The 20,755-nt window shown below is 35.4% G+C and overlaps 1 non-coding gene and 1 pseudogene across 1 annotated transcript; one reads left to right on the top strand and one right to left on the bottom strand.

Annotated features, from left to right (window-relative positions):
* The first annotated feature begins 5,019 nt into the window (after positions 1 to 5,019).
* LOC137715097 (cation/H(+) antiporter 15-like) lies at positions 5,020 to 9,773 on the top strand (annotated as a pseudogene).
* Positions 9,774 to 13,651: 3,878 nt separating this feature from the next.
* Positions 13,652 to 13,770, bottom strand: LOC137716635 (5S ribosomal RNA). The gene has a single exon (XR_011065702.1). It is a non-coding gene; the product is annotated as a 5S ribosomal RNA (ribosomal RNA).
* Positions 13,771 to 20,755: the final 6,985 nt, after the last annotated feature.

The raw sequence follows: 20,755 nt of genomic DNA, 5'->3' as shown, positions 1-20,755 counted from the left end.
CAGGTGATGTTAAGATACATTTAATATTAAACAAAAAAAAAAAAAAGACAAAAACCTCCCACTCGCACTCCCACCTACATTATGTCTCTCCCTCACTCTCCCTCTCCTTCCCATTTGAAAATAAATAAATAAAAAGTGTTCATACACACAAAAAATGAAGACATATGCTTGTGCTTAATAAAAAGCTCGTGCTTTCAATATTTGTACAAGATAAGTACTAATAAGAGTTAGAAAAAAAGGTATTCAGGCAGAGGCAGACTTGAGCCCTTCTCATTTAAAAAATAAATAAATAAAAAGTGTTCATACACACAAAGAGTGGAGGCATATGCTTGTGCTTAATAAAAAGATCGTGCTTTGAATATTTGTACAAGATAAGTATTAATAAGAATTAGAAAAAAATGTATCCACGCAAACTTGGGCTTTGTCAAGTTAACAAGAGCAGTATACTTCCCCTACACCCAAGTATGAATCCGTCCCCCATATTTTAGATAAATTTAGTTTACAATATCGATTGTGGTAAAAAAAAAAAAAACCAAAAGAGTGAGAGAGAGAGAGTTCAAACTTTGAAAATACATGATATTACAAAATAGATTATACTAGTGTCCACCCTATCGAAGCCTACTTGTCCAGTCACTACAAATGACGTATTTTGACCATACAAATACCATAATTGAAATCGTTGAGTCTCTTTATTATCATGTATGGAGAAAAAATCATTCACTTAGGAGATCATTTAGCCATCTATATGTGTCAAACAAATCAACGAATTTGGTAACAAATAGCATCCATATGATGAATCGTTTATTTATTTGATTTATATGAATAGCTAAGCGAACTCCAAATTTAAGAATTTTTGTGGAGATAATATTTAGGTGGTGGTAAAGAAAATGAATCGATTGTATAGTGAAGATACATATTATTAATCACAAGTGAGTGGACAAGTAGGTTTCCCTTGGGCTGTACACAAGTATTTTCCTTGAGAAATTTGGCTTAAGTCAATAAATAATAGAGAATACTTTCATCCCCTATGGGAATTATCCCCCTTGAGAATACTATCTCTTCACCATATAAATTCTATAGTTGAAACTGTTCAATTTGTTAATCTTCTTTTGAAAATATATTGAACTCATATACGAATTACAATCCTACAACAGTACAAAAAAAAATATTAAGTGTGAGAAAAATATATTGAACTCATGAGTCTAATAACCTATAAACTAGTGAGTTCTACAAGTGAAAGCAGGGGCAAAGCCAAAAATTGTTGTTTTTTTTTTTTGGGCAAAAGACTGTTTACTACTCTCATGTTTCGTGGTTTTCAACATTTAGTACATCAAGTTTTTTTCGTCCCAGAGCCATTCCTAAAGTGTAAATTTTGGGACAGTTTCATACATCCGTTAGTCAAATTGTTAATTCTCCCGTTAAGTGATGACGTGGCGCCCATGTAGACAATGACTGGACGTTACTTGTCATTAAAAAAAATATTAAAATAATTAATTAAATAGAAGTTATAAAAAATAAAAAAAAACCCATCCCTTCACCCCCTGCCCCCAACCTAGAAGAAGAAGAAGAAAAAAAAAAAAAAAACCCCAGTCCCGCCCCCAACCTAGAAAAAGAAGAAGGAAAAAAAGAAAAAAAAACCCAGTCATGCACCTAACCCAGAAGAAGAAGAAGAAGAAGAAAAAAAAAAAACCCCAGTCCCGCACCCAACCCAGAAGTAGAAGGAAAAAAAAAAAAAAAAAAACACAAACCCAGTTCGTCCTTCCCACCCCTCCCCCCTAACCCAGAAGAAGATGAAGGAAAAAAAACAAAAGCCAGTTCGTCCTTCTCCCCCCCCCCCTAACCCAAAACCAGTTCCATCCCCAACCTAGAAGAAGAAGAAGAAGAAGGGAAAAAAAAAAAAAAAAAAAAGATCGGAGATCGAAAACCAAACCCAATTGAGAATTTCAAACTTTTGATCAGGAACAAATTGAACCACTTCTAGAATTGGGGAAAGAAAAGAGAACCCAGATAACAATTACCTGAGAAGAAGGGGGGAACCGAGGTCACGACGGCGGGAGGGAGACTTGGCGGACGAATTGCAGAAGAGGATGGAGGAGAGAAGGAAGGCGAAGGGTGCGGATTGCAGAATAGAAAAGGAAGGGAGAGGGTGCACCGCCGGGGGGGGGGGTGTGGTGGTGGTTGGCATTGCAGAGTAAAGAAATAGGGGAGGTAGAATACCGGAAGCCTTTAGGTTTGTATTTTATTTTTAAAATTTTTTTGAATTTTTAATTTCCACGTGGACCCTTAATGACACGTGGCGCCCAATCATTGTCCAAATGGGCGCCACATCATCAGTTAACTGGAGAGTTAATAGATGTATGAGACTGTCCCAAAATTTACACTTTAGGTATGACTCTAGAACGAAAAAAACTTGATGTACTAAATGTTGAAAACCACAAAACTTTAGGGTAGTAAAAAGAGTTTAACCCTTTTTTTTTTGGGGGGGTGGGGGGGGGGGAGATGGTGTGGTGGTGGGGGCAAAATATTGAACAAAAGGATAAAAAAAATAAAAAATAAAAAAGTGAACTAGATATAAGTCCAATTTTGTAAATCGATATTGGGTTTATTACACTTTGTTGGGTCAGGTTCATTCGTTGATTATTCACGTCAGCTTATTTTTATTATCCTTTAATTAAATTGTGATATATGTTATATATTATTTATTAGATTATTTTTTTACTTAATTTTAATATTAAATATAAGAATTAAATATTCTTTCTCCTTCCTTCCTGCTCCAAATTCGTATCTTAATGTTTTTCTACTTTTATCATAGATTAATTATGTTAACTAATTTATGTTATAGGTACTATATACATATACATGCTCTTTAAGGGGAGGGATCCTCATTTCAGCCAAAAGATGCGGATAATTAGGGCAATCGTCTGATTTCTTTTAATGAAGGAAATTTCTTTGAACTAAGGAGAGGGTTCCCCGTTTCAACAAAGTGTACTAAATAAGCTGATGTGTATGAAGATGACATTTCTTTGAACTATTTTCATGAATGATAGATAGATTAAGTTTTATTTATTTTTCTATATTCTTCCTCCATCATATGTTGGATGTATTTAATCAATATGTGGTGTAGGTATCATAAAGTTTCTTTTAACTTTTTTCAAGGAGAGTAGTTAGATCTTCATACTTAAATATTCAAATTAAAAATGTATAAATCAAGAAATTCAATTAAGGAGATATATTATTAAAGTAGAAAAATAGGACATTGGACTAAATCTAATAACGGCTCAAATTTTTGGACCTAAATCAAAGTGCCCCTAAAAAAATTATCAATATTATTATAATTTTGAATTACTCCAAGAAAAAAAGGTTTAGCATGTTTTTTCTACTATTTATTTGGCTTCTTATTTATGTAAATTGTTAGGGTAAGTGGGCTGGATAGTGGCAAAGTAAAACAGGGAGTTGGAAATTTTTGGGGGAGCCAGGGGCATTTTAGGGCCTTTAGTAGTTCTGTCATTGAGAGAGAAGGAGAAAAAAGAGATGATGTCAAACTAAAGATGAAAGTAACTGAGACCCGCTGTTTTTTTGTTATGTTTTTCAAGAATCCAATGATTCACTCTTTCAACTTGTTAAGGGATCAATTTTTTAAGTCAAATGGGCAGCCTAAATTAATTAGTCAGATCAATGCAACTTTTTTAGCTTTTTCATCGTGTATTGCTATGGTTCATACTTGTGGTTTCCCTTAAGGACTAAAATAAAACTGGGTAAAGATAATCTGGACTATATTAAAGATCTTATTAAAATGAATTCGATGATATAATTTTCATGCATAGTAAACCAATAAAAATATGATTTAACACCACATAATAGAAATTATGCATAATCTAATTTGTAAAAAAGTATGACTCTCACATTTATTAATTGAACTAACACTAGTATAGCAATAATGTTAAAGATATCATACTTAGGCTACCTGATTCTTATGTATATGTATTACACTCACTCAAACTACTATAAGAGGCCTAATAAGATAAGTATGCAGAGCCTTAATATATACTCATTTTAAGGGTCAAAATAAGGAAAAAAAAAAGAGCCATAGTTGTAGATTAAAAGAATATAGTGTTAGCAAGTGTTGAATTATTTTGATGGATAACTTTCTTGTTCAATCTATCATCACATGTGTTTCACGCCACCCGATTTGTGTTGGCCACGTGTTAAGCTTGAAAATTTGTCACACGAGAGGGGCGTGTTGAGAATGAATTCCACATTAAAAGAAGAAGGAAACTTACATTATATTATAAATAGTTAGGCTACTTCTTATATTGTTAATTAATTATGGTAGAATCTCAACTTTCTTATTGTGAAAGTCTCAAAAAACTCCGATCACGTGTTGTAGCTAACCCTTAGTCAGCCCATCCTTATTTACTTTGGCCCAAAGATAAAAAGAAGCATGCGGAAGAACTGAAACAATAGAAAGAGATTTACACAACTCAATCAATATCCCAAGAAAGACATAAAAAAAAAAAAAAAACAAATTTATACAAAACACCACAAACATATGGCTTGAAAATATGCTCCAACCTACCTAAAACCTAGAGAAGACTCCACGCACATCAATTTGATCAAAACTTTTGAACATTAATTTTGTTATAATATGTAATCTGCAATATCTGATATAAAACCAATCAAATGCAGTTGGTGTTACACCTAATATATTGGAATGTTTCCCACCTCTATAGCCCAATGGTGTGCTTGCCAAATTTTGTGGTGAACAGTCAATATGAAATATGGCCTTCAAATAAAGGCCAACGCTCAATAAAGAGCCAGCTTAAAGGTTTGACCAACCCGCATCATCCTCCTATCCATCACCTCCATACTTGCTTCCTCCAAGCTTTTGCTCCGTGTCTCCCATCCATGCAGGCATGCAACCCTACGTGCATCTCTCTCCCTCTCTCTCTTTCTCTCTCTCTTTCTCAGTACAACATTTTGGTGAGGCTGCAAGCCTGAGCTTCTGGGTGATTCGTCGGAATGCGTAAGGCAAATGCATTCAGTAATCAGACTTGGGTATGCCAGGATCAGAAATCATCAAGACCAAAAGGCTACTCTTTCGGTGATAGCCCTTTAAACTTTCCTACTCCCATCCTTCACGTACAGCTTTCCATATCTGCGCTACTCACCGCTTTCTTCCAATTAATTCTCAACCCTCTTGGCCAGACTGCTTTCATATCACAAATGCTTGTGCGTTTCTGCCTACGCTTTTTGTCTCTCTTTCTCCTTTTTTTTTTGCCATTTTCTGGGAGCCGCTATTCCCACTTCAAAAACACTATTTTGATCTCACAAAATAGTGCATGATGACAAATTGAGGGTGGGAAAAACACGCGTTTCCCTTTTTCTCTGTTTTGATTTTGTTAGCTTAAAAATGTAGAAGCGACCTGTACCAATTGATTACAGTGCTTGGTACATTGTATATTGTGTGTGTATATACATATCAACACGATATTGACAAAGCACCGAATATTGTAAATTAGTAACCATTAAGCACTCTTTTTCTATCAACGTAATTTGTATGTTATGCATGAGGTGGGTATTATATTGGGGCCATCAGTATTAGGATCAGGCAATGCCTTTGCAGATATAGTTTTCCCACTGAAAAGCTTTTGCATCAGCGAAACCTACGCGTTATTTGGTGTCATGCTGTTTGTCTTCCTAGTCGGAGTGAGAATGAACATAAGTTTGGTCAAACAGTCAGGAAGGAAAGCCGTGGTCATAGGCCTCTCGGCTTTCTTCGTCCCTTTGATCCTCAACATTGGCTTCGCTTTAGTCCTACGGAAGACGGCGGCGATGGAAGCAAGCCTACACAAGTCGATCATCATCATCGCAGTGTTTCAATGCCTAAGCTCGTTCCACGTCATCGCGTGCCTTTGGCTGATTTGAACCTCCTCAACTCGGAGATTGGGAGATTGGCTGTGTCTTCCTCAATAGTCAGTGGGGTGCTATCTTTGATTTGAGTCGTTTTGGCCTTTACAATAAGGCAAAGCAGGATTTCAAAAAAGGATCTTAGTCTACCCTTTATGGGGTTGAGCTTATTTTGCATGTTCATCCTCATAGTCTACATTTTGAGGCCTATAATGTTGTGGATGGTTGCACAACTTACGGATAAAGAAAAATCGGTGAAAGAGAGCTACATTTTTTCAAGGGTTAAACTCTGTTTACTACCCTCATGTTTCGTGGTTTTCAACATTTAGTACATCAAGTTTTTTTCGTCCCAAAGTCATACCTAAAGTGTTAATTTTGGGATAGTCTCATACATCCGTTAGTCAAATTGTTAATTCTCCGGTTAAGTGATGACGTGGCGCCCAGGTGGACAATGATTGGGCACCACGTGTCATTAAAAATATTAAAATAATTAATTAAATAAAAGTTTTTAAAAAAAAAAAAACCCATTCCTTCCCCCCCCCCCCCCCCAAACGCAGAAGAAGAAGGGGGGAAAAAAAACCAAATCTGCAACCCAGAAGAAGAAGAAGAAGAAGAAAAAAAAAAACCGAATCTGCAACCCAGAAGAAGGAGGAAGAAGAAGAAGAAAAGAAAAAAAAAATCGAATCTGCAACCCAGAAGAAGGAGGAAGAAAAAGAAGAAGAATAAGAAAAGAAAAAAAACATCAAATCTACAACCCAGAAGGAGGAAGAAGAAGAAGAAAAGAAAAAAAAAATCGAATCTGCAACCCAGAAGAAGGAGGAAGAAGAAGAAGAAGAAGAAAAATCGAATCTGCAACCCAAAAGAAGGAAGAAGAAGAAGAAGAAAAAAAAAATTCGAATCTGCAACCCAGAAGAAGGAGGAAGAAGAAGAAGAAGAAGAAGAAAAAAAAAAAAACAGCAGCCCAAACCCAGTTCGTCCCCTCCCCCCCCCCCCCCCCCCCCCCACCCCAACCCCGCAACTGTGAACGCGAACCCAGACCATGAACTCCGTATTTTTGGGATTTTCAATGTGGGTGAATTTCGAAAATACTTTGAGATGGGGAGTTTAAGTTTGAGATGATTTTTGGACTGGTTTTGTGGTAGATCTCCATTGATGTGGAAATGACGAATTGGAATTTTTTTTTTTTCCTTCTTCTTCTTCTTCTTCTTCTGGGTTCTTCTTTTTCTTCTTCTGGGTTGGGGGCGGGACTGGGTTTTTTTTTTGTTTTTGTTTTTTTTTTTTACTTTTTCCTTCTTCTTCTTCTTCTTTGTTTTTATTTTTTCTTTCTTTTTCCTTCTTCTTCTTCTTCTTCTTCTGGTTTCTTGTTCTTGTTGTTGTTCTTCTTCTGCATTAGGGCGGGAGAGAAGGGATGGGTTTTTTTTTTTTTGTTTTTTTGTTTTTTTTTTTTTCTTTTTCCTTCTTCTTCTTCTTCTGGTTTCTTGTTCTTGTTGTTGTTCTTCTTCTGCATTAGGGGCGGGGGAGAAATTTGATGTGAAAATTAGCTTAACACACAAATTAACCCTCTTTTGACAATTGTAGCATATAAATAAGTAGGGATCGTTCTTACACCGGGGATTAGGAGGGATTGCTAAACACTCTAAACTGACTCAAATAAAGGGATGGGTTTTTTTTTTTAACTTTTATTTTATTAATTAATTTAATATTTTTAATGACACGTGGCACCCAGGCATTGTCCACCTAGGTGCCACGTCATCACTTAATGGAAGAATTAACAGTTTGACTAACGGATGTATGAGACTGTCCCAAAATTAACACTTCAGGTATGACTCTGGGATGAAAAAAACTTGATGTACTAAATGTTGAAAACCACGAAACATGAGGGTAGTAAACAGAGTTTAACCCTTTTTTCAATATTTATCATGATCATGGTGTGTTCTCTTCTTGGTGAGGTTATGGGCCAGCATTGTATACTGGGGCCATGATTTTATGGTTGGCAGTGCCAGATGGCCCACCACTGGGATCAGCTTTGGTTGAGAAACTAGACTCCTACTTCTCATTGATTCTGTTGCCAAGCTACTTTGTGGTCGCTGGTGCAAGGATTAATTTCTCTATGATAAAGATGAAGACTCTGGATTTTGGAGCTCTTGGTTTTGAGTAGCTTCTGTGGTAAACTTATGGGAACTATGGTTCCTTCTCTCTATTGCAAAATGTCTCCTGTCGATTCATTTTCACTAGGGCTTATCATGAGTGCTTAAGGCATCATTGACGTTCTAACTTTGAATCATGAATTGTTGCTCTTCGTAATTATCTCCACTCGCATCTTTTTTCTTATTACTTCTGCACTATGCTTACCCATTCCTATTGCATGATATTTTATATAAAAAGAAAAACTGAAAATTGATCTTTTTAATCGGGGGAATGCAGAACACCAAAACAGATTTTGTGTGTCATTTGTTCATAGATAAGCACATACACTCTTAACCTTGTTTGTTTCGAACAGATGAGATACTTTCATACTCTCATTCTCTTATTTACAACAATTTGGTAATTAATATTGGTGTAAACTTTTAAGTGAATTTTTCTTATGATCTAGTTCTCTGTATAAAATATTATGTGTCCTCTAAATTTTGTTCACTTGTGCTTATCTATTCCAGCTGATTGACGAAGAAGCCTATAGCATTATGGTTCTGGCAGCATTCGTCTTAACTGCAATAATCAACCCCATATTGAAATATCTGTATAATCCATCCAAGAGATACATGTCCACCAAGAGAAGAAGGACAATTGAGCATGCCTTGCCCAATGCCGAGCTTCGCATTCTTGCATGCATATACCAAGAAGACAGCACCCCTTCCATCATCAACCTTCTTGAGGTCACCAATAATCCAACCCCCCAAACCCCCGTATGCTTTTATGTTGTCCACCTTGTGAGTCTATCAGGCAGAACTGCCCCAGTCTTCATAACACATCGATTTGGAAAAAAGAGTGCTAGGACATTTCATTCCGGTGATTCAGATCAGATAGTCAATGCCTTCAGATTATACGAAGAACATAGCTCCGGTGGCTTTATAATGAATGCATTCACAGCCATTTCACCCTATGCCACAATGCATGATGATGTTTGCACATTAGCATTGGAAAAAAGGACTTCCATGGTCCTAATCCCATTTCACAGGCAATTCAATTCACTAAGTTGCATGGAGGAATTATCCAAACCTATAAGCTATGTGAATCGAAACATTCTTCGAAATTCCCCATGCTCAGTTGGGATTCTCCTAGATCATGGTACCTTGAACACCAACACATCTCTATCATGCAAAATTGTGTACAGTATTGGGATTATCTTTGTAGGACCCGATGACCGTGAGGCATTAGCATATGCAATGCGCATGACAGAGCACCCTAATGTCAGCCTCACGGTCGTTAGATTGGTGGACAATAGGAAATTTAATGTGCATAGAGAACATGATTCGGAGCTACTCAGCAAGTGTAAGATAGCAATTGCTGGGAGAAAACAACATGTTTACAAGGGGGAACGTGTTAAAGATAGCGTGGACATGATCAATGTGATTAGGTCCATGCAAAAATTTTATGACCTAATTCTGGTGGGGAGACGCCATGATTGTGATTCACCATTGTTAATGGGACTCAAAGAATGGAATGAGTTTCCGGAACTTGGGTTCATTGGAGATATGTTGGCATCTTCAGATTCCTATTGTGAGGTCTCGGTGTTGGTGGTGGAGCAACAAATGCTTGGAAATGATCAACAGATGGTAGACCACAACAGCTTTAAGTCCTATGGAACCCCCTCATTTTCTGTCGTGGATATACCTCGTGATGATTGAGTGCACCCACTTTGTTATTAGCAAAACAAACACAGTAGAGAAATTTCTTTGTTTACTAATTTCTCACTTTTGCTTAATTAGAATAGCTTTGTACACGAATTCTGCTTATGCAGGGTTGGTGAATATGAGCTAGATAGAGACCATTTTCTTGTAAACTATATTTATTTTTTCTATTTCTTAAATTGTATAAACTTCTTAAATTATATCAATTTTTGTAGATACTAAGATGACAACATGCTTTTAAGTACTGAAGTAGCTACAATAGTATGGTGACTGAAATTACCATTGGGGGTCAAGCCAATTTGGAAGACCCTCAAATCAGGAGGGAGAAATTAAAGACCATAGTTAATCAATCTAGTAAACTTCGAGTGCAAGAAGATGCAACCAATAAGAGGCTAGATTATCAAATTGCATGTTCTAATTTTTTGTTGTATGGTATTAGTTTCTCAGTGATTCCAATTGCATATCAAGAATATTGGTTTTTTTATTGAAGAATTTATTTATTCATCAAGATTCACGTCAACTTTAGTTCTTTTCAATATTAACCCGAGGTCTATTTTTTACAAGTAGAAGAGACTGATGTAAACCAAAAAATAAGTTATTCAAATGCAATAAAATAAAAAAAATGATGCGACGTTCAGTCAAGACCTTGGATGGCTGTGGAGTGATGTGCGTTAATCGTCTGAGCCTGGATTAGATTAGAATTTGATGGGTCAAAGTCGTGCAATTTTGCGTATATGAAAATATATTGGCCACATAGCATGCCTTATTTTTATTTATAGCCCAAACACAAGTTAACATGACTTTGGTCTGGTATGTCATTTTGCAACCCATAATTAAAATGGGTTTAAAGAATTTATCAGTTAATTTTATTCATATTATTGTTGAAACTTTACAGTTTAATCTATTTTCTGGTAAATTTTGAATTAATGATTCCATTTGGTTACAATATGTACATGTATCTAAATAATACAATCACCATCTTGACGATCAGATGGTGATTGTATTAAATACATATTTTTACATGAATTATATATGACTGTCAGATGGTGATTATACTAAATACATGTAAGTATCGTAGCCAATCCTGAATTTTCAATTCATATTCACGAATTTGACGTATGTAATCCTTCTATCATTCATCCCGTTGTTTCAGTAATCGTTTACACAACATGTACAAATCGATGTTCTCTAGGACATGCATGCTGCACAACTAATACACACAATTGCTAGTTGGTGTATTTGTTGTCTTCATAAACATCGAATGTTCCATACTTATTCTAAGAAACCACATCCACAAAGTTGAGACAAAACCTTGAAACTAAATATAGGTATAAATAAAGTGTCAAAATACTTGTCAAAATATATATAAAATAAAGTTTAAAATTGTGATCTTACCCCTTTGGCTGTGTGCAAAGATGGACTACAGAAACTTTATACCAAAGACAAGATCGAGCAAAATGCCAATTGAAAGATGATTGTCAAATTATATGTAGTGCAATGCAAGCACGAGTTGAGAACCAGAATCCCACATATTCATACAGCCACCACCAAACAAGCAAATAAATGGAATATTGCTACCCACAAGAAGAAAAGAAAAAAAAAGGTGACATAGAAAACTCGAATATATATCATTCATGACAAAACAATAACTGATAACATTATGGGGTAATACATAAGAAAATAGGGACAAGCAAGCAATAAGCAAATAAACCACTGGCTTGACTTGATACCATTGGCCCATGAACATTTTGATGTCGAGGCCTTAACAACTCATGGGGACAGGACAGATAGGATGTGCTAGATTCCCCAAAACCGTGTAAAATTGAGTTATGTTCCACAACAAAAACAAGTTCAAATTTGGGATCCCTAATCACTTTTATTTCATGTTGATATTTAAGTCTATTTACTTTCATTTATTCTAAATTTCTAAACAATAAGATACTGCCATCAATACCAAGAACAGAAGTTTTAGTTTGTTTTTGGTCAATCCGAATAACATTCATTAAAGAAAAACAAAATCTAATACAAGGTAAATTAGGGAAAGCTCAGAAAGGCAGTCCAAAACAACTTAGCACAAAAAATATAGAGACGGAGTACCTCCCGATCAATAACATTCATATTGGGGAATCTAGCAGTTTAAATTGGTCAATATCATTCATATTGGTCAATTAATTTGAGATTCTTACAGTTTAAAACATGAACAACTAAGGTTTGGGACAATGCAAAATTGACTTTCCATTGACTAATGATATTGAAACTCACCCCCACATACATAGAGAAAGCCATTACAGTATTTTACTTCGATGTCTCCCATCCAGAGGGATTCACCCAAGTTCTCCTCCGGGAACTGGCGACTAGACCCGTGAACTCATATCCTTTTTGTCTTAACCAATGCTACAATTAATCGAAGGGCCTATGTTCCTTGGGATCTCCCCATTTTTCTACTAGAATTCATCAGTTAATAATCAAATCCATATAATGTGTTTGATTAAATGCACGGCATTCTCTCTTTGGTCCAAACCCACAACTCACATGCTTCCCCATGAAATTTCCCAAAAAATATTCCAAATTCAACTGGTTAAACTGAAATCTTTGATCTACAAGTTTGTGGTCCAGAACATTAATATAAACATATATCATGGGATGGAGTTTGAGAAATGGATGTGTAATAAGAATAATATTATATGGGAGAGATGGGAAGAGGGAATCCATGTGAGGACTGAGTTATACGAAATAGGTTTAGCAAAGAAGATTTGCCAGGTTGTTTTGCATTTATAAATATGTAGCTTCAAGATGGAGCCCTTCAAAACTTTTGGCTTTATGCTAATAAGATAATATGCCATTAATAATATATGGGCTGGAGCTCATGTCCTTCATCAAACACCAAGCCCCCCCCCCCCGCGTCTCTCTCTCATGTGTATGCATTTCAGATAATTTTCACACATCATTTTTTATTTACACGACTAATGAAGTTTCTACCATTGCCTATTAGGAGTTCTAATTTTGTCAACTGAGAATGGAGGCCTCCCATAAGAGGCAAGCACCATGTTATAAGTTGGGAATAAGAAGAAGATGTGGGATGACGTATTATTGTGATTAATTTAAGGGTTTTTGAAAGCCAATCCATTAGCTTGGTTTAAGAATAAATGTAGTGTTCACAATCATTATACTTCAAGAAAATGTATAATCTATTGCATTTCATATGTATTACAAAAGTTGTTACCCGATATTCCCTCCATTCGTTGGCCAATTAAACGCTCTCATAAGCTAGAATGCACGTCTCTTAACCTTATTAGGTAAGGATTAAAACATTTTTCTAAATTCAGCAAGACTACATGTCAATTATTGCATATAGTATATAGTAATGTATGTATATATAGCTGCACTACAATACCGCGTAGATGAACTAGTATGCCAACTGTTACAATAATATATAATGACTTATATGGCAGTGCTTCCATAAACTAATTGACAATGGACTTTGTTATGGTATGCCCTAAATTCTAAATCTAAAAGCATCTTCACTAGTTGGTGGAAGACAAAAATAAGGGCAAGGGCATGTAAGTTGCCCTTGCTATTCACTCTGAATAGTAATTATCTTTGTGCAACTCTACCCGTTTTGAAAGGGCAAGGCCAAGGGCAAGTACTATTCAGAGTAAATAACAAAGACAACTTACATGCACTTGTCCTTGCCCTTTCCGTTGCCTTCTACTAACAGGTTGAGATGCTCTTAGAAGTATGGTATCATGGCTAGCTATAACTAGTTATTCTTTCTTTTCCTCTCCATGAAAAAAAAAAAAGAAACCTTAAAAAGTTGAAAATTAAAACGGATTGAATAAAGAGCATGGGTGTGTGTGTTTTTTTTTTTTTTTTTTTTTTTTTGAACAAAAGATTGGGGGATGCAACACGAGGACTTCCCAGGAGGTCACCCATCCTAGTACTACTCTCGCCCAAACTCGCTTAACTTCGGAGTTCTGATGGGATCCGGTGCATGTGAGTTGGTATGATCGCATCCATCATGGGTGTGTGTTTAGTATTAAACATGGGTGTGTGTTTAGTATTTCTCTTAATATAAAGGGCAACTAGCAATCTCACACATGCTATGCATATGGAGAGAAATGTGTAAAACTTTCATAATTTTAATATGTAAAATTACTATTTTAGAAAATGACCTAATTAAAAAAATGACCTTTCTAGCGTTCTCTTTTCTTAATAATAAGTGTACACCAGGCCTTTAATGTTATTGAGCAAGTTACTTGCTCATTTGGATAGCCAATTAGTACGACGGTTCAGTGGTATATTTTTTTATTTGTAAGATCTTAGGTTTAATTTTCGTCAAAGATGAATTTGAACCATATTATTACTAGTCCACTGTGAGACTTAGCTAACTCACTCCTCCACTCTTTACTGTAAATAATATCGTTTGTTTAAAAAATAAAAAAATTTCATTTGGACAATCATGGAAAGCAGTTCCATCTTGTGCTGACTTTTAAAGAAAGTATATGGAATTATATGGACTACATGAAATTCGACTATATATGTTAAGACATGATCTCTTATCTATTTCAAAAACTCTAATTTATTTCAAATCTCAAAATTGCTGAAATTAAACACACCACTTCAACTGATGGAATTTTTTTCCCACTTTTGGGCACTAGATAGGCTGCCCAGTTATTTTTTTCCACACAAATCATGAGATCACAAAGAGAGAATAAAAGAAGCAGCATATTTACTTACAAACTTGGTGTAAATACAATTGTATTTCTACGAACATTTCCTTTTTCTCTCTCGCTCTGTCAATATAGCCATGATTTTCTTTCTTTGATTTTCTTGAGAACCAAACAGATCATGACCTCATGAATACTGAATTTAACTCAGAATCTGCCGTTATACTACGCAGACCTGAAAAAAAAAAAAAAAAAACAAACAAAAATATCCACAAGAAGCAATACGAACCCATGTACCCCTCCCAAAAAAAGTCCCCATCACCGGAAAAATAAAATATTAGTCTTCGGTGATGCTTTCGAGATTAGGCCGCCATACTGCGACACGGCCAGCCCTCCGATCCCGGCGAGACGTAAACTTTTTTTCCGTCACAATCTCCGTCAAGTAACGGTCAGTACTATCGCTTTGGCTCTTGCTGCTCTTTTTTGAGGGTTTCTTAATGCCGTTGCTCTTACTCTTTTTCCTCTTCTCCGGCACAGAAGAAGACGGAATCAAGAAATAGATGCTGCCTCGCTTGAGCTCCGACTCCGGCGAGAGTATCAAAATTTTGCGTACGACGCCTTGGGAGCTGGGTTTGCTGAGAACGTGATTAGGGTTTGCTTCCAAGATCTCGCCAGCGGTGACAGGATGTGAGATTTCTTCTACGTAGCCATTCAAATGGACGATCCGTATCAAGTCTAGGCACTAGTAGAAAAATATGTTTGCGCGACGGAAACTTGCGCGACGAAGCAAATTTGGTCGCGCAAAGTATGTTTGCGCGACGCAAAACACAAAACGTCGCGCAAAAGACCTTTGCGCGACCAAACTTTGCGCGACGAAGGTTGACGTCGCGCAAAATAGCTTTGCGCGACGCAGATACATTTGGGTCGCTCAAAACATCTTTGCGAGACGCCAACTTTCGTCGCGCAAAGTGCCGTCGCGCAAAGGTCTTTTGCGCGACGTTTTATGCGTCACGCAAGATTTTGGCGGCAAAACATGAATGTTTTACCACTTTTTTCCTATTTTTAATTTATTTATTTTGTACTCATAAGCAAAAGGGCAACAAGAGAAAAAAAACACACACACACACACTTTTTTTTTTTTTTTCCTTTGCTTTTCTTTTGGGTTTCTTCCATTGCATTTTTCTCTTGTGGTATCCACTTGTGTAAATGTTTTAAATTGACGATCGAATTAGTTCATTGTATTCATGTAGGTTTAAAGAGTGTAGCTGTAAAAAATCATCAAAATCAAAGTTAAAATGACCGTTAAATCATGATTTTTCGTTTATACCCGTCGAAAAAGTTTGTCCCATTACATAATCTCTGAATATTTGTTTTTTGCGATTTTTGGCGTATGCGATCTCGAAGCATATACAAACAAGTTTTACGGTTGGATCGTTGAAACTAGTTTCATACAATGCGTATCCCATCAAAACAATAGATTCACCAACACTTGGAGTTTATTTATACTTTCATTAAGTATAACATAAGATTTTGTAGTATCCATTTGTTTAAATATTTTAAATTGATGATCAAATTAGTTTATTGTATTCATATAGGATCAAGGAGTGTACGTGTAAAAAATCATCAAAATCGGAGTTAAAATAACCGTTAAATCGTGATTTTTTGTTTATACCCGTCGAAAAGGTTTGCCCCGTTACTTGATATCTGAATGTTTTTTTTTTGCAATTTTTGGCGTATGCGATCTCGAAGCATATACAAACAAGTTTGACGGTTAGATCGTTGAAACTAGTTTCGTACAATGAGTTTCCCATCAAAACGATAGATTCACTAACACTTAAGAATTTATTTATACTTTCATTAAATATAACATAAGATTTTGTAGTATCCACTTGTGTAAATATTTTAAACTGACGATCGAATTCATCCGTTGTATTCATATAGGGTCAAGGAGTGTGTTGTAAAAAATCATCAAAATTGGAGTTAAAATAACCGTTAAATCGTGATTTTTCGTTTATACCCGTCGAAAAGTTTTATCTTATTACTTGATCTTTGAATGTTTTTTTTTTTTGTGATTTTTGGCGTGTACGATCTCGAAGTATATCCTAACAAATTTGACGGTTGGATTGTGGAAACTAATTTCGTACAATGTGTTTCCTATTTTTAATTTATTTATCTTGTACTCATAAGCAAAAGGGCAGGAAAAAAAAAAACACAACTTTGCGCGACGTAGGTTCAACTGCGTCGCGCAAAACAGCTTTGCGCGACGTAGTTGTACCTACGTCGCGCAAAGTTGTGTTTTTTTTTTTCCTGCCCTTTTGCTTTTCTTTTGGGTTTCTTCCATTGCATTTTTCTTTTGTGGTATCCACTTGTGTGAATGTTTTAAATTAACGATCGAATTAGTTCATTGTATTCATATAGATTTAAAGAGTGTAGTTGTAAAAAATCATCAAAATCAAAGTTAAAATGACCGTTAAATCGTGATTTTTCGTTTATACCCGTCGAAAAGGTTTGTCCCGTTACATAATCTCTGAATATTTTTTTTTTGCGATTTTTGGCGTATGCGATCTCGAAGCATATACAAACAAGTTTGACGGTTAGATCGTTGAAACTAGTTTCGTACAATGCGTTTCCCATCAAAACGATAGATTCACTAACACTTAAGAATTTATTTATACTTTCATTAAATATAACATAAGATTTTCTAGTATCCACATGTGTAAATATTTTAAACTGACGATCGAATTCATCCGTTGTATTCATATAGGGTCAAGGAGTGTGTTGTAAAAAATCATCAAAATTGGAGTTAAAATAACCGTTAAATCGTGATTTTTCGTTTATACCCGTCGAAAAGTTTTATCTTGTTACTTGATCTTTGAATGTTTTTTTTTTTGTGATTTTTGGCGTGTACGATCTCGAAGTATATCCTAACAAATTTGACGGTTGGATTGTGAAAAATAATTTCGTACAATGTGTTTCCTATTTTTAATTTATTTATTTTGTACTCATAAGCAAAAGGGTAGGAAAAAAAAAAACACAACTTTGCGCGACGTAGGTTCAACTGCGTCGCGCAAAACAGCTTTGCGCGACGTAGTTGTACCTACGTCGCGCAAAGTTGTGTTTTTTTTTTCCTGCCCTTTTGCTTTTCTTTTGGGTTTCTTCCATTGCATTTTTCTTTTGTGGTATCCACTTGTGTGAATGTTTTAAATTAACAATCGAATTAGTTCATTGTATTCATATAGGTTTAAAGAGTGTAGTTGTAAAAAATCATCAAAATCAAAGTTAAAATGACCGTTAAATCGTGATTTTTCGTTTATACCCGTCGAAAAGGTTTGTCCCGTTACATAATCTCTGAATATTTGTTTTTTGCGATTTTTGGCGTATGCGATCTCGAAGCATATACAAACAAGTTTGACGGTTAGATCGTTGAAACTAGTTTCGTACAATGCGTTTCCCATCAAAACGATAGATTCACTAACACTTAAGAATTTATTTATACTTTCATTAAATATAACATAAGATTTTCTAGTATCCACTTGTGTAAATATTTTAAACTGATGATCGAATTCATCCGTTGTATTCATATAGGGTCAAGGAGTGTGTTGTAAAAAATCATCAAAATTGGAGTTAAAATAACCGTTAAATCGTGATTTTTCGTTTATACCCGTCGAAAAGTTTTATCTTGTTACTTGATCTTTGAATGTTTTTTTTTTGTGATTTTTGGCGTGTACGATCTCGAAGTATAGCCTAACAAATTTGACGGTTGGATTGTGAAAACTAATTTCGTACAATGTGTTTCCTATTTTTAATTTATTTATTTTGTACTTAAAAAAAAAACACAACTTTGCGCGACGTAGGTTCAACTGCGTCGCGCAAAACAGCTTTGCGCGACGTAGTTGTACCTACGTCGCGCAAAGTTGTGTTTTTTTTTTTCCTTTTGCTTTGCTTTTGGGTTTCTTCCATTGCATTTTTCTTTTGTGGTATCCACTTGTGTGAATGTTTTAAATTAACGATCGAATTAGTTCATTGTATTCATATAGGTTTAAAGAGTGTAGCTGTAAAAAATCATCAAAATCAAAGTTAAAATGACCGTTAAATCGTGATTTTTCGTTTATACCCGTTGAAAAGGTTTGTCCCGTTACATAATCTCTGAATATTGTTTTTTTGCGATTTTTGGCGTATGCGATCTCGAAGCATATACAAACAAGTTTGACGGTTAGATCGTTGAAACTAGTTTCCTACAATGCGTTTCCCATCAAAATAATAGATTAACTAATCTCGAAATAATAGATTAACATTCAGATTCACTTATTTTAAATTGACAATCAAATTAGTTTACTATATTCATATATGATGAAGGAGTGTACGTGTAAAAAATCATCAAAATCGGAGTTAAAATAACCGTTAAATTGTGATTTTTCGTTTATACCTGTCGAAAATGTTTGTCATGTTGCTTGATATCTGAATGTTTGTTTTTTTTCAATTTTTGGGGTATGCGATCTCGAAGCATATACAAACAAGTTTGACGGTTGGATCGTTGAAATTAGTTTCGTATAATAGTATCCCATCAAAACGATAGATTCCCTAACACTTAGAGTTTATCTATACTATCATTAAGTTTAATATAACATTTTGTGGTATCCACTTGTGTAAATATTTTAAATTGACGATCGAATTAGTTCATTGTATTCATATAGGCTCAAGGAATGTAACTGTAAAAAATCATCATAATCGGAGTTAAAATAACCATTAAATTGTGACTTTTCGTTTATAACTGTCGAAAGGTTTTGTCCCGTTACTTGATATTTGGATTTTTTTTTCCAATTTTTGGCGTATGCGATCTCGAAATATATAAAAACAAGTTTGACGGTTGGATCGTTAAAATTAGTTTCGTACAATGTGTATCCCATCACGTTCAAAGGTATATATATTTATTAAGTAAATTATGAGTAAAATTTACAATTTTTTTTTAAAAAAAACCTGTCATTGCACAAAAGCACTTTGCGCGACGTTGAAATGTATACCTGCGTCGCGCCATTTGTAATAAATTTGGCGGGGCAATAGTAAAAAATTTTCAAAAAATTTCGCAAATTTTCCAAACCAAAAGCCTTCCGCTCTTTATCTGTCTCTCTTCCCAAACCAAACCCAAATCCTTCTCCTAACTCCAGCCGACTATCCTCCTCAACCAATTCCACTCGAGTTCCAGAATCACTCTCAGACTCTCAGTCCCTCGACTCCCTCTCCCTCGACACCCTTCCCTCGATTCTCCAACTCTCAATCGTCCTCCTCCTCATAGTGCTCACCAGCCATCACCGCCGTCGACCAACACAACGGCACCACCCATCATCCTTCTCGATGACATCCCAGAGAACCCAGGCCATCACCCCATCACCCCCGTCGTCATCCCTCTAAAATTTAGGTAATTTTGATTTTGGGGTTTCCTAAAATTTGAATTGCATTCGTAGATTAGTGATTGATGATTGATGGCTGGTGTTCTGTATGTTTATAGATGATTGGTTTAAATTTCATGCGACTGTGATAATGTTTTAGGGAAAAAATCATTTTTCCATTTGTCGTTTGGCCCAATTTCATTTGTCAACATCATGATTTCAATTCCACAATTTCCATCCGACCCTTTTCTTTTCTTTGCTGCTATATAAAATGAAATGATATGGTTGATACCGTCCAACCACCGTTTCATTTTTCTGCATTTGAGTTATGATATGTATGAATCTAAGAAATATTTAAGGTCAAAACTAATGAACTTGACTTAGTAGCTGTAAATCATAGTTAACTACATCCTATGACTTTTGAACCGAGTTGAGATTTCCATAACCAAAGGCATTTTAGACTAGTTGTTGCCTACCGTTGGTCAAATAGTAAAGGTAGTTATAATGCTATTGGGAATTTCAGGACCTCAGCAAGTTCTATATTGTTTTTCCATGTTAGTGAATGCTCTTGATTCTTCATCTCCTAGACTGTTGTATTCATATGACTTTGTAGGTCGTGTAGTGGATAATTGATTGAATTTGATGATTGCTAGTTTTGAATCTGCTTTATATGCTGCAACTGAAAGTGATATCATTGTTGGTGTGATGGACACTCGAATTTGGCCTGAAGCCGAGAGCTTTAAGGATGAAGGTTTTGGTCCTCCTCCTAAGAAGTGGAAAGGTGTTTGTGAAGGCGGCAAAAATTTCACCTGCAACAAGTATGTCTCTCAATATTTACATGCATAAAGTTATCAATTATACGAATTAAAACTTTTGGTTGAGTTTATTCATTTCAAAATTTCATAATTAAACTACTTTTGTAATGGTTTTGCCTTTACATCAAGAA

This window comes from Pyrus communis, chromosome 14 (assembly GCF_963583255.1).
Source record: "Pyrus communis chromosome 14, drPyrComm1.1, whole genome shotgun sequence".
Classification (NCBI taxonomy): domain Eukaryota; kingdom Viridiplantae; phylum Streptophyta; class Magnoliopsida; order Rosales; family Rosaceae; genus Pyrus; species Pyrus communis.
The sequence above is the reverse complement of the archived record's forward strand: the minus strand, read 5'-3'. Positions and strand labels throughout refer to the sequence as shown.